At 44.5% G+C, this 15,639-nt stretch overlaps 1 protein-coding gene across 1 annotated transcript in view; it reads right to left on the bottom strand.

Moving 5' to 3' along the window:
* LOC147701386 (mucin-2-like) overlaps window positions 1-15,639 on the bottom strand; it is a 184,816-nt gene that overhangs the window by 35,548 nt on the left and 133,629 nt on the right. The window lies entirely within an intron of this gene.

Raw genomic sequence — 15,639 nt, 5'->3', positions numbered from 1 at the left:
CCACCCCTTGGTGCCACCCACTTGCGTCACCTATCAGTGACGTTTCTAGCACACACCTCCAGTTCACGCCTAGTTCACGCCTCTTGATTACGTACTAGTAACACGTGCATACTGTTATCTTGTCTTCTCTCAGCTGTTACGCCTCTTACACTACTTCCTATGGTATAAATCAAGTATATAAGCTATGTAATGTCAATAAAGTTTGCTCTATCCCTTCTGACACCCCTGTGGTGGTCAGAACATGATATCCTGGTCTTGACCATTCCTTTATGTGGAATAAAACCCTTAGAAACTCTAACACCACGGACTCTGTCTTTTTTCATCCGATCTGAGTTATTATTGATTAAGTACTTACCTGCATAGAAATTAAGAGAGTAAATTAATTATTTACGTCATTTTGGCGCCCGGACAGGGACCCCTCCCCCACCTCACGCGCCGGTTGGCGCATTGCAAGCTCTGTCCCCTGCCGTCAGTTAGACGGAACCTACGCGTACCGGCAGGATTTCCTGCATCTCCCTCTGACCCAAGGAGGTGACGAAGACTGCGATCAGTGCCCAGACGAGGCGGTGAGGAGTGCGGAGGATCCCGACCAGAGCCTAGCCGAAAGAAGCAAGGTCCGAGGTGTCAAGAGGCCCACCAGGTTTCCGAAGTTTTCCGAAGTACCGAGTCGAGTCCAGTCGAGTTTTCCGAGGCCTTCTGTTTCCGTGCTTCCCGGTGAGTACCATTGCTGGGTCGTATCTAGACGGGTTTGGGTACGCAAGTCCGGTCTGCACTGTTTTTAGGCAGTGTATCTGTACTGTTTAGCAGTATATCTAGTATTCCGAATTTCTGCACTGTTACACCAGTGTATCTGTACTGTTGAGCAGTACATCCAGTAGAGGGGGGTAGTCATCTATGTCTCAAATGTTTTCATGTGATTAATGGCGTGGTATGAATGTGACCGTTTAATGTGCATTATTGTGTTTCTTGTATCAACTAAGCTGTAACCAGTATTAAGTAGTAAGGATCGAGCATTCAGAAATAAGTAAGCAAAATGCCGTTTTTCAACAAGTTAAAACAGATAGGAACTAGGAAAGGGATACTGGAGGAAGAAATTCCTATTCCCCCTAGGGACACTCCAGGTAACTTTATGTACCACAAGCATGGCTTAGATGCCATATTGTATCTAGATTTATGGGCCGATTACACCAAGCACCTAGACGAAAGACACAGATGGCCTGTTACCGGAACATGGGATGCCGAGTGCATCATGAAGGTAGAAGAAGCATTATGGAAAAAGAAAGCTAGACAATCACAGAAAGACGCCATAGAATTTTGGCGTAAGGAATCACATAAGCGTGCTGAGAAAGCACTCCGTAGAGAAGACAGACTTAAAGAATCAGACAAGGCTCAAGAAAACGAATTAGTTACTGAAGGAATTCGAGTAAAATCAGAACAAATAGACCGTGCCCGAAACAATCTTGTAAACGGAATGTATCTTGCGGCCGAAGGTACACCTGAGGCCCTATCAGAAATACCGAAAAATCTGCCGCCACCATTAGTTCCAACTAAAGTAATGCATAAGACTACTAAAGACATATTCCTAAATTCTTATCTAGAGGATGTAGCACCAGCTTACGCCAACCTGCCTGTTCGTGCCCTGCCTACTGACAGGGACAGGGGTGGCACTACGCCCCCAGATCATGTTCCGCCAGTGCCGCGACAGACCTCCCCTGTTCCGCCAGCTCCGCCACTTCCCCTACCCAAGATTGACCTACCGAAACAAGTCCTACCTGATCCTACTAAAGGACAAATTCATGTTCAGATCCAGACTCCGCAGGGAGATAATGCCCAAGCATCCGCCTCAGGAGGTGCGACTGCGGGTCTTCGGACCCCGCCATTAACACGCAGATTCAATTTCAGGGACACGCAGAGTCCTCTCGCGTTCCAGTCACCCCGACTTGACGCATTAAAGGAAAACATGTCAGTTTGCAGATATGATCCAGTACCCGGAAGAAACGATCTAATGATATTGGCATCACTACGGTTAAGATCTGCCACTGATAGCTTGCTATGTTATGTAGGAATGAAGGAACGGCTAGATAGAATATATGAGTTTGTTCAAACAGGGAAAGACCCTGACAGTATCAAGGATGCCATGGATAAACAGAAAGTTGACATTCAAGCACAGATATTACGATTTTTCATAAATTGTCTAATAAGAGAACGAGACAGGCCTGAGACAGATCAAAGTGAATTAGATGCACTAACAAAGTGGGGTCAAAATATAGCCGAAGGAAAACATGACAGGGGGGCTTGCATAGCCAGTATGTACCAGAAAATCAGAAAAGCAGTGATAACCGCACACCAGAAGGAAAAAGCTTCCTCCGAGGAGGCAGAAGAACTTGCAGAACCAGGAAGGTCTACAGATACTATAGCGTATGTAGGTAAGGGAAACTACCCTAGGAAAGGCATCTGTCTAGAACACAAGAGAGTTTTTCTCTCTGCTTTAACAAATCCGAATTCTTCTGAACATCAGTTCCAGGAAACTGATAAAAGGCTTCGAGACCGAATGGGGTACCATGTACTCAATTCTATGGATGAACAGGAACTAGCCCGGTCAGCCGTGTTATGGGCCGAAAATCCAGACATATATAATGATGATACGTTAGCGCAGACATTCTTGAACCTTTCCCCAGACGAGCAGAAATTAGCAGGTGTATACATGATTCAGCACCTCCTCATCAAGTATAGAAACAAACATTCTGATCCAGGTCCCTTACACGAAACGTTAGAAGCACTACTTATGGATAGATGGAGAGGTTTTAGTACCAAGTTAATACAGATAATTCTAGAACAACGACATAAATACAACACCTTCATAAGTTCTGAATATGTTCCCGCTCCGCCCCCAGAAAGGAAAACGTATCACATGCAATGCGGTAGTGGCATTGAAAGTCAGAACCCCTTACGAGAAGTACACCCAGTTATGGGTGCGGATCACATCTTGAAACGTGTGTATGTTCACACACCATTGACTAAGTTAGAACTGTTAGAAATGAAGAAACTAGTTCCATGCCATGATAAAGACCCTGCAGGTTTTCACAGAGAGCTTAAAGACATGTTGTTAATGGGGGATTACACGTATGATGATATTATGAAAATGTTAAAAGTACTGTTGCCCACGGGCATTTACGAGAAATTAAAGGAAAAGGATTGGGAGGTGGGAGAGACAAAGATAGCATGGGCAGAAATAGAAGACGAAGAAAGCAAACGAATCCCAGGGTTAGGCCTTGGGGACAAGACTAAAGCATTGCCCGGATTAATAGTACAGGTTTTGCCAAGATTATTGACAACTAGAAAGGAAGATTGGGACGCCATCTCGTCCTGTAAACAGAAACATGATGAAGATACTAGTGACTTCTACTCAAGATTCGAGAAATGTTTCATTATAAATAGTGGCCTACAACCAAGTAGCGAGTCATATCCACACCTTTTTGTATCAAAACTAGTCGAGAACTCCCTACCATTAGTTAAAAATAGAGTGTACAAGGTTGAAAGTACTTGGCAGGCAAATACGCCATCCCAGATGTTACAAATGTTACAATATCATCAGAACAGAATTAGGGAAGAACAAGATCAGGAACAAAAGCGTATGAAAGATACGAAAATGAAAATGTTAGTAGCTCAGACGGTTCCAGCCGACGGTCAGAGAAAAGGTGGGACCCAGACAAGTCACACTACAGTTTCCGTTAAAGGGACATGTAATTACTGTAAACAGCCAGGTCACTATGTACATGAATGCCCAGTCCTGAAACATAACATTTTAACAGGTAAAACTAAAGAAAGACCGCATCCGTCTAGACAAGATCAGGTCCAGCAACAGACTTCACAAAATGTACAGCCAATACAGAATACGCAGTCTATGCATGCTCCATCCCATACAGCACAGACAGTAGCAGTACCACAGCCACAGCCGATTGCCGCGACTCAGCAAGTTTCGCAACAGATGTACCAATATGCCCAATCTGCATATCCAGATTACCCCCGATATACATGAAACAGCCTAGAGAGGGAAGGTGGTTTGCCTCTTATTGAAATTCCTGTAGATCAAGAAGGTCCTTATGTACATAGTCACGTATTGGGAAAAGACAGAAAGTTTTTAATTGACACAGGGGCAAGCCGCACCACTATCAGTCATAATGAAGTTCCAGGGGCACCCCTCTCAGGCTCACAGAATGTTTCCCTTGGTTTTTCAGGACAGCCTATTGTAAATGAAGTATCGGAACCAGTACCGTTGGCTGTGGGTCCATTATCACGAGTTACAGATTTATTACTTACGAACTCATGCCCAGAAAATCTGTTAGGAATTAAAACACTGAAGGCTCTAGGAGCTATAATTTGCTGTTCCCCGGAGGGAGTTAGACTCTTTCTACGGGATTTCAAGGGTCATTATGTTTTACGAGATTTTGATGGCAGATTGAAAAATGTACCAGATCACCTATGGGCAAAAGGCCCAGCTGATGTAGGTTGTATGCATATCACTCCATATCGTGTTACACTCAAGACAGGAGTTGTTCTACCCAGAATCAGACAATACAAGTTACCACCCGATGCTGTAGTGGCTTTACTGAAAATCATTGAAGAGCTTATTGCCCAGGGAGTGGTCGTAGAGACCGACTCTAATATCTGTAATTCACCCATCATTCCAATTCTTAAACGTACAGACCGCAATGCACCGCCAGTATATCGGCTGGTGATTGATCTTCGAGAATTAAATAAATGCATTCTACCACAGTACCCTGTGGTCCCCGATATCTCTTCCCTATTGACTGCTATTGATTCAGAAGCAACGTTCTTTACTGTAATTGATCTCAAGAACGCTTTCTTTAGTGTACCTATTGATCCGGAGAGCCAATATCTCTTCGGATTCAGTTTAAATGGACGAAGTTTCAAATTTTCCCGCGCACCTCAAGGATTCACAGAAAGCCCCAGCATCTATAGTCAAGCACTGAAAAAACAACTAGATTGTATTCAAATGCCAGTTAACACCGCTTTACTGCAATACGTCGATGATCTACTGATCACCGCACGAAGTGAGTCCGAATGTGAACAAGCATCACTGACAGTTTTACATTTTCTGGCCGACAAGGGACACAAGGTGTCTCCTTCGAAGCTACAATTCTGTGTTCAGCAAGTTGTATACTTGGGTCACTTGCTGTCCAAAGTGGGGAGACAGCTCACTCCCAAAAGGAAGTGCGGGCCTTTATAGGCCTCACCTCGTACTGCAGACAATGGATTCCTCAATATGCATTTCTAGCTAAACCACTCATCCAGTTAACGACGCAGGAGGCAGCAACTTCGCCTGCCCTCCTTTGGACTCAGGAACATACACAAGCCTTTGAGGAATTAAAGAAAGCATTATGCCAAGCACCAGTTTTAGCGACACCATGTTACAATAAACCGTTTACTCTTTTTGTTACAGAACGTGATGGTACAGCATTGTCTGTCCTCACTCAAGACCAAGCAGGTTCACATAAGCCTTGCGCTTATTTTTCAAGTACATTGGACTCAGTAGCCCAGGCGCTACCTGCGTGCTTAAAGTCAGTGGCAGCAACAGCGTTAGCAATAAGACAAAGCGATTCAATTGTTCTAGGTCATCAGTTAACAGTACAAGTTCCACATTCTGTAGAGGTTCTTTTAAACAGAACCCAAACTCAACACTTGACTATAGCACGACTGACAGGTTACGAATTGACACTATTCCAGCCACACATAGAAATCAGACGCTGCAGTATCCTGAACCCAGCAACACTGTTACCTACAGCTATGACAGATCCAACCCCGCATGATTGTATAGAGATCATTAATACAGTAACAAAGCCCCGACGAGACTTAACAGATGTTCCATTGACAAATCCTGACCTGACACTTTATGTGGATGGTTCATGTATGAGAACAAGTACAGGAGAATTAGTGGCCGCGTATGCCGTGACCACTGAAACTGAAGTTAAAGAAACACATCGTATTGATACACTGTCTGCTCAAGCGGCAGAGCTCATCGCTCTGACCCGAGCCTGTATTCTAGCCAAGAATAGAAATGTCAACATATACACTGATTCCCGTTATGCGTTCGGAGTCGTGCACGACTTCGGCATGTTATGGCAAGAACGAGGTTTCTTGACCTTTCATGGTGCCAAGATTCAACATGGTCCCCTCATTCAAGCATTGTTAGAAGCAATACATCTGCCTTCAGGAATATCCGTTATGAAGTGTAAAGCACATACTAAAGTCACAGATTCTGTTTCCCAGGGTAACGACCTGGCAGACCAGACAGCAAAACATACAGCACTGACTCACACTCCGACAACTGACATGACAAAGACAATAGGACCGACAAATTGCATGACAGTCAGGGATCCTGCACTAGATGTTATCGATATTCAGACACATGCTACTCCAGAAGAAATAAAGAAATGGATTGAACTAGGAGGGATCCAGACAGATCAAGGTTGGATGACGAAGGGAAAATCTACATGGTTTCTCCCTGATTCTATGGTTCAAGTCATGATAAATACAGCACATAGTCCTGCACATCTAGGAGAGAAAGCGATGTTAGACAGTTTACAAAATCTTTGGAACAATAAGCACTTACGAGCAGCCGCAAAACAGAAAGTGCGTACTTGCATGATCTGTTGTCAGTTCAATCCAGGAAAAAGCGTCCCTGTAGAGCAAGGTGGATTTCATCCTCCCGATCACCCTTTTGAAGTCCTCCAGATGGATTATATCCAGATGGACCGTTGTCGAGGATTTAAATATGTTCTCGTAGTTGTCTGTGCTCTGTCCCGCTGGACCGAAGCATACCCAGTTCCAGATTACACTGCTCCGACCACTGCCAAGCAGCTGGTTCGTGAATTCTTCCCACGATACGGTTTGCCTCGTGTCGTGTACTCAGATAACGGTCAGCCATTCTCGTCTGCATTAATGAAAGAAGTTTCTTTATTACTGGGATACCAGTGGAAGTTCCATTGTGTCCGACATCCCGAAGCAGCAGGCCTTGTAGAAAGGCATAACCAGACACTAAAGATCCGCCTTGCCAAAATATGTCAGGAGAAAGGGGTCGACTGGATAGTCGCCCTGCCAGTGGCACTATTCTATATGAGAATGGTTGCCCATTCGAGATCAGGGCTATCCCCGTACGAGGTGGTCTTTGGCAGACCACCGAATATGTGGGGGACGCCCATTCCGAAAAAGATTACTGATGTTGATTGTAATATGTTGACAGATTACCTTGCCTCCTTGATGTCTGCACTCCAATCATGTCGTTCACAGGTTGCCGCAGCCTTTCCTGACAACACTGATGTAAAGCCACACGACGTCCGTCCTGGCGACGTTGTACTAATTCGCAACTTCGACAGAAAGAGTCCGCTGGAGCCCCGCTGGAAGTCCCCGAAGACCGTTCTTCTCACCACAAGGACGGCCGTGAAAATCGAAGGAAGAAAGGGGTGGGTTCACACGAGTCATGTGAAGAGATTTGCTGGACTGAAACCTGATCGAGACTCGTCCACCCCCACCAAAGACTGTGTCGAGTTAAAAGACTTTACCGAATCTGAACGAGAAAAAACTCCTCAAGAAAATTATCGCATGAAACTCCGATCTAGCAAGTCAGACAGTTTAATTGTTTAAGTCCTCCCCTAGGTGAATCGGTTAAATAGTTTCTGACATGTATCCCCTAGATCGAGATAGAGAGAGAGAGAGAGAAGCCAAGAAACGTACATATTGTAAATCACTTCGTAGTCACTGTATAGTGACACTATTAATCATGTTTATTCTCAGTATTCTAATCATTGTTGCTAGCATCCTGTTACCTATCTATTACCCTATTTTCAAGCGTGAACAATCTGTTTATAATGTATCTGCTGAACACACTTTCAGTAAGTTACCTCCACACGAACTTTCCTACAGACTTGCGCTGCGCAACAATACATTCATTAGTATGCTACATCATTCTCATCAAACTAACAATGCTACAGACTGCTGGATATGTGGCCGACTCCCTCCCTTCCAGAATTTCAAGGGAGCTCTGCCCCTCTTTCCGTACCCATTCACTCACAATGGCTCCTGCGGAGCATGGTTTAAAATAATTAATTCCTTAGATCCTGATATTGCTGTTTTCGATGGGGGCTGGGTTTGGGGAAACCTGAACTTGGTCCTGCTCGACGTCTGTTACCCAGATAAGGAGGGACTCCCCACTAGAATAGGAACTGATCTAGAAAATGAAGTGTATGGATTAGGTAATTATACAATTAGCCTTATGATTCTTACTGTTGAATCCGAAGACACACCTGTTATACCCACTATGTCAGTATTGCCAGTCACTGGTGAATTATGTATCAAGAAGAAAGGTTCAGTACGCTTAGGTCATAGTAAATGCACTACTGTGGTCGAATTCAGTGATCATGGAAAATCGTCCTTTAAAGCTATTAGTCATTCTTACTTTGTTTGTGGTCACACCGCATACATACGTCTACCTCCAGATTGGGATGGTACCTGTTACATTGCGTTCCTTCTGCCACCTGTTTTCCTAGCTCCCCCTGATTACCATAGAAATACCAATCTAGTAAAGAATAGACCCAGAAGAGATATCCCACTTGTCGACTACACAGAAACGGCATGGGAACAGTACACCGATTTTAATAAAGGATTCTTTTTCTTTTTAGGACCTGTTCAGAATAGTAAATTAATACGCAGATTAACTAGAACACTTGAAGCAGTAGTGAATGAAACTGCCTCCGCCTTAGGTAACTTAACAGAAGAGCAGTCCGCCATGCGGGTTGTTGTCCTTCAGAATCGTCTTGTTATTGACGTCATCTTGGCAGATAGAGGTGGAGCCTGTAAGGTCATCGGGTCAAGTTGCTGTGTTTTCATACCACAAAACGCACCATCTGTATATCAAGCTATTACACGTCTCCATAAAATTGCTAATCAGATACATCAGAATCCAGGCACCTGGACTTGGTCCGGTTGGTTCTGGACAACGTTAACTGCTTGGGGATGGAAGATCCTATCCTTCCTAGGCATTGGCCTAGTCCTAGTATTCAGTTGCTGCCTGTGCCTGCAGTGTGGGCCAGCGATTTGTGGACTGTGTGCCACGTCATGTATTGAACATTCCAGTTTTCTCTCAAAACGTAAAAGAAAGAAAGAAGAACAAATGATGTTACAAGAACAAACTGATCGATTCATGAGGATCGATATATCATGAAGGGTCCGTAGGGAACAAGGAGGGAATGAGGAAATATAAATTTTTGGTCATGTTATGTTCCCTAGCGCGTACCCCACCGACTCCATGTACCAGCTTAAAGTGTATGTAACTTCCCTCCTGTACCAGCTATGAAGACGCAAATACATTTGCGTCCAACGTTAACTTGTCCTCTTTCAGATCCATCCTGAATGGATTATATAGTCCGTTCTTAAATATGCTATGCCACCGTCTTTTTGTAGTGTACTTTACATGTTTTCCCTGCTCTAACAGAGTAGGCCCTGAATTTCTGCCATCGAACCTCTTTTTGGCTCCTGACTCTGACAGCCTTTGCCCAGGCTACCTCTGTACCCGTGAACTCTGACTTACTTTCAGCGCGGCCCCTCGCGCTCGGCTCAGCCTGCTTTCTGCCAAGACTGACTATAACCTTCGAGTTATCTGTTCCGCTCCTCGAGAATGCATTCCTGCCTACGAGCTCCAGTAAACATCCTCTCCAGCTGCAGAGCCAAAGGGCCGACCTGTCTCAGTGCAAGTAATTCATAGCCTCTGTTACCATGCTTCCATGGAAGGCCTCGTGCCCCCACGCTTCTCATACAGACACTTAGGCGCTTATACACGCATCCACAGTTAGCATAGAATAGCTTCTGCCCTAGAGACCTTTCCGCCCAGATAGTATGGTTCCTAAACATCAGATATCAGATACGATAAAAGTACAAGTTGATCTGACATGCCAGACTTCTGTCTCTTTCCGTCAGTATGAATGTCAAGTCCCCTGCACCCTGTCAATCACACGTCATGCAGCTGCGCACGCATCCAAGCTTCCGATTTCTGCTGACATTGCAACAATTCTGTTAGCACCACCCCTTGGTGCCACCCACTTGCGTCACCTATCAGTGACGTTTCTAGCACACACCTCCAGTTCACGCCTAGTTCACGCCTCTTGATTACGTACTAGTAACACGTGCATACTGTTATCTTGTCTTCTCTCAGCTGTTACGCCTCTTACACTACTTCCTATGGTATAAATCAAGTATATAAGCTATGTAATGTCAATAAAGTTTGCTCTATCCCTTCTGACACCCCTGTGGTGGTCAGAACATGATATCCTGGTCTTGACCATTCCTTTATGAGGAATAAAACCCTTAGAAACTCTAACACCACGGACTCTGTCTTTTTTCATCCGATCTGAGTTATTATTGATTAAGTACTTACCTGCATAGAAATTAAGAGAGTAAATTAATTATTTACGTCAATACAAGAAAGCAAAAAATATATATATGTATACAAAAAAAAAAAGAGAAATAATGTTTATTGATTAAAAAAACACAATCCAAATGAAAGTCAATTTTCTTCCTTTCTCTGTGGTGTTGTATCTGTGCTGTATATCAGATATTGTCAGCAGAGCTATAGCCAATTTTCAAATTAGATAGGTCTGACAAAAGGTTTTCTATTTTTTTATCTACTCATTCCCCCTCCTCTAGGGTCTCTACGAAATAGGGCGTACCTTAGCTTTATAGCAGGTGCATGATCGTCCGATGTTGAGTGCATGGAGGGTGCTGGCATCGTAGCGGTGTCGAGTGTTGTGGCATCCGCGGGGGCCAGGGGGTCTGGTGCTGGGCGCGGTCCAGGGGGGGACGGGCGCAGACGGGCTTGCCTTAGGCACTCCTTTGGCGCGGCCGCTGTGCGGCCTCCATATGAGGGTATGGATGAGCAGATGGGAGGCGGGAGCGAGGCGGAAGGGGAGGGGTCCGGGGATAGTGGCGAAAAACAGAGGGAAAACGGAGGAGGTGGAGAAACAAAAGCGAGGGGGAGCAGAAGAAAAAGAACACAATAAACGAAGTCAGGCACAAATAAAAGACAGTACAATGAAGGAAACAGTATCAGGCAAAATCAGGAAACAGGGTGGCTCGAACCCTGCAACGGGGGCAGGATGGACCAGAGGCGGCACTGAGCACCGCTGAGCTGTGTTCGGAGTGATGTCCTATAACCAAGGTCTGAGGACATATGTGATTGCAATTTTTTTTTCTCCTTTATATTCTAGTGCAAAGCTTTTGATTCTTGTTTGCGGATCTGGCAGTGGTACTTCTGCAGTTTTGCGTAGCTGCATTTATTTGCTAAGTGTTAGATTTAACATCTTTTGGTGTGTTTCCCCTGAGTTTTTGCTTTCTGGCCTCCCGGTTTTGACTCAGTTTTTGCTGGCTTAGTGTTTCTGCGCACTTTTCTCACTGCTGTTCAGTGGTAAAGTGCAAGTGCTCCTATGGTAAAATGTATTAAGGATTAGTATTTCTATGATTGGCCTATTTGATTTATGTGTCAGTCTCTAGTAAAATGCACTGAGTATTCCAGGGCCTGTAAATCAAATGCTGTTAGTGGGCTGCAGCATTGGATTATTCCACCCACACAAACAGCCTGTAAATTTAACTCTGGCATGCCATTGCAGAGCCTGTGTGCAGTCTGGGACTGCCATGTCGACTTGGCAAGTGTACCCACTTGCCAGGCCCTAACCTTCCTTTTCTTACATGCCAGTCACCCCTAACGTAGGTCCAAGGTACCCCTCTGGGTAGGGTGCAGTGTATGTGAAAGGTAGGCCATGCCCAGGTGTGTGTGGCATGTCCTGATAGTGAATTACTGCCAATTTCATTTTTCACTGCTGCAAGGCTACCTGTTCCTCATAGGACAGAATGGGGAGTTTGTTTATAACATTTATAAACATAACTGGCCCTGGGAACTGGATAGGAAAATAAAGTTTAGTAAGCCTCAACTCAGAATTTAAAGGTGCATCTTTTAGTGAAGGTCAGTTTTACATTCTGTGTTTGAAAATATCACTTTTAGAAAGTTGTCATTTTTTGCTCAGCCATCCAGCAGGCCTCTGCTGGGTTTGTGGATTGATTGTCCGGGTTTGGATAATAGAGGCTGGGGAGCAGCAGAGGCTCCAGATAGTCTAGGTGGGTCCGGAAAGGGCTGAGAAGATCTGGGCTGCTTTTAGAGTAGGGGGTGGAGATTTCCTTGCACCTAAATGGGCCTGGTTTTGCCTCTTGCAATGCCGTCTCCACCTCCTGCCAGGAAGCCACACCAGGGAGGGCAGAACTGGTTCTGGCTGGGCACAGACACTCTCTGCCTGGGAGGGCAAAGGATTGTGTGCTATAAATATTAGGGCCCAAACCCCTGAAGTTTAGAACTCTTTTTGACCAAGAAGGCTAGAGAAGCTCTGAGGAGGAACTACCATGTTGCTGTGTGCTTTGCTGTGTTGGACTGCAGTGGCTGCTTCTGTCCTGGGCAGTGAAAGGACTGGACTGAACTTTCTGCAATCTACTTTTGTGAGTTTCTCCAAGGGTTTGAGGTAGAGCTTCCCCTCTGTTCAAGAAGTCCCAAAAACAGAAAAGACTTCAAGCTCTTCTGCCCTCAGCACTGGGAACTGTGTGTTTTTTCCTGCAACAGAAGAAAAGCAACCCAACACCATCTACGACACCGCTGCTGACTCGTGTCCTGAAGGTACCTCAGAGGGCACTGCCGCAAGGTTGCAACGGGACCCGGGTCTCACCCGATAACGCCTGCTGAGGCTGCCAACGAGCCGCTGTTAGCACCGCGACCTGTGGGCTCCACACTCTGCAACTCCTCGCTTCATTACGGCACCTTGGTATCCCCGATGACCCGCTCCGTGACAAATTCGATGCTGCTGCTTGCACAGTGGTTTGAGGGCACCACTCGTAGAGTTACACGAGGCACTGCCCTCATCCTGCACCGTAGCCTTGCCTACGATGCCAGAGCCATCAATTCCAGTTAGCCAGCTGACGACAGCACTTCAGCAATGACGATATAGATCCTTGCATCGTGACTTGCCAGCACTGGGACATGCACCACATTCACTTCACACCTTGACCTGAGGGCACCACACGCCGCACAGCTGCACTTTGCACCACAGCACCCGACGCCAGCGCAACTGAATACAATTGCGAGGAGTTCGATCAGCAATGGTTCTGACTTCAAGGGCCCAATGACTCCTGCACTGACCTTGAGAACCAACGCCTGCGGACGCTGTGCTTTTGGAACCTCAACACGAGGGCGCCGATGCCCTGCATTTTTAGAGGTACTGTTTTGCGGGTCTTCCCAACACCGTAGCTGGCCTGCCATGCCATGGTCAACCAGAACTGTTTGCATTTGTTTGTTCACGATGCAATGATACCCCCAGAGGGAGCTATTGACTTCATGGAACTGTTTTTCAAGTGCTATATTGTGTAATTTTATCATATTGGATATTTTTCTGAACTGCTAAAGTGTCCTTTTGTAGTTCTTACACTGTAATAGTGTTGGTTATGAGCAAATGCTTCACATGCGTCTTCAAAGATAAACCTGACTGCTCGTGCCAAGCTACCAAGCGGGTGAGCAGGGGTTATTTTAGGCATGTAACTCTCTTATCCTGACTAGGAAGTAGGGTTCCTACTTGGACAAAGGTACCTACCTCTGCCAACTAGAACCCCCCATTTCTAACAGTAAGAAAAACATTGTTGTTTTGTTTACTCCAAATCAGTATTATTGTCATGCATGAATAATTTTTTTTGTGAATGGTGTCATAATGGCAGCATATTTAGTTCGTGTTTTGAGCATGACATTCTTTGCAATGTGTTTTGCATTGTCTTATGTGTAATTTTCTTTTCTTTTTTCTTTTTCTTTTTTAGTGAGATGTTATTGATTCTTACTGTGTCTGTGCAGTAGGTGGTGGCGTGTCTAGCTGCTTCTGGCAAGTGAGTGGTAACATTTTGGAGTATATAGGTCTTCATGATAAAGACACTTTTTGTTTATTACTTATTTTACAAAGTGTTTGTTGTCGTTGACTTGTTTGACAAGTTACCTTTATTAGTAAGGATTATGGCTAGCTGTTGAATTACGGCTCAGAAGGTGGTTGGTATGCTTCCTCTGAGCAGTGCGTCTAATGGAAAAGAGGGAGTGCAAGATTCTGGCAGTGAGTTTTCTGCCCACGAGGTATCATCTGATGATGAAGCTACTCTCATTGAAGATGAATTAAATAACGAATGGGGTAAACCCAGTATCCCTATGAACCTGGGCAGTTAAACAATGTTATCAACAAATGGTTCATTGGGGAGCACAACATTTCTTTTACTTTCTCATAAATTATGTAGAATTTCGAACAAAAATCAGAATCCAGAAACCATCTAAGTATTTATGTACTATTTTATAAATTATAGTCATTCATAAATACTGGTATCATATATGAATTGCAAAATAGGCTGTACAAAAGGTGACTAGTGCAGATAGTGACTTATAGTGCTCAGTGCTTGCGGCGCAAAGGTGACCAAACAACTGTACAATTATTATATACAAGGGGGGATACAAAAATTATTTAGTGTGGCCTATGCATATTATAAATTATCAGACTGTACACTGCATTTGTCAGTACTTTGCGCTGTAAGCACTGAGCACTATAAGTCACTATCTGCACTATTCACCTTTTGTACAGCCTATTTTGCAATTCATATATGATACCAGTATTTATGAATGACTATAATTTATAAAATAGTACATAAATACTTAGATGGTTTCTGGATTCTGATTTTTGTTTGAAATTCTACATAATTTATGAGAAAGTAAAAGAAATGTTGTGCTCCCCAAAGAACCAATTGTTGATAACCTCATTGAAGATGAAGCAGCTATCAGTGCGGATGGAGTGCCTGTTTTAGAGAAGAAAACTGATGTGTCGTTGGTGCAGCAGGAGACAATGGGATTGCAGCCTGAGGCTGCAAGGTTTCCTACGGGAAGTGCTGCACTCTGGGTTGGTCCAAGCATGGTACAGCTGGTGCTGCCTGCCTTTAGTGGTAATGCAGGGTGTAAAGTGGATTGTGAAATATTTTGGCCCATACAGTTTCTTCAGTTGTTTATGGATTATGGATTTTTCACGGAGATTGTTGAGCAGACTGATTTGTATGCTGGACAATTTTTGAGGGAGAACAGTTCCAGACTTAGGCCCCGCTCTAGAGTTACCCAATAGACTCCCACAAATCTGGATGAGATTTAGACGTTTTTGGGTCTGTTTTTTGGATGGGATCGATAAGGAAGCCATCCCTGGCTTCATATTGGTCAACCAGTCCCTTGAGGGCCACGGCCATATTTCCTGCAATTATGAGTTGTGATTGGTATTTACATTTGCTTCGGATACTGCATTTTGTTGATAATGCTTTGATCACCCTGACTGTGACCATCGTTTTAAGATTCGGCCTGTTCTTGATCATTTTGTAGATATATTTTCAGAGATCTATACTCCAGGGAAAGAAATAGCTGTTGTTGAGTCTTTGGTCTTGTTGAAGGGCCGTTTGGTTATTAGGCAGTACATTCCTAGCAGGAGGGCACGTTACAGAATTAAGAGGATTATGTTGCCTGAGAGTATA

This window comes from Lissotriton vulgaris, chromosome 7 (assembly GCF_964263255.1).
Source record: "Lissotriton vulgaris chromosome 7, aLisVul1.2, whole genome shotgun sequence".
NCBI classification, from domain to species: domain Eukaryota; kingdom Metazoa; phylum Chordata; class Amphibia; order Caudata; family Salamandridae; genus Lissotriton; species Lissotriton vulgaris.
This window is presented reverse-complemented; position numbering and strand designations above follow the sequence as displayed.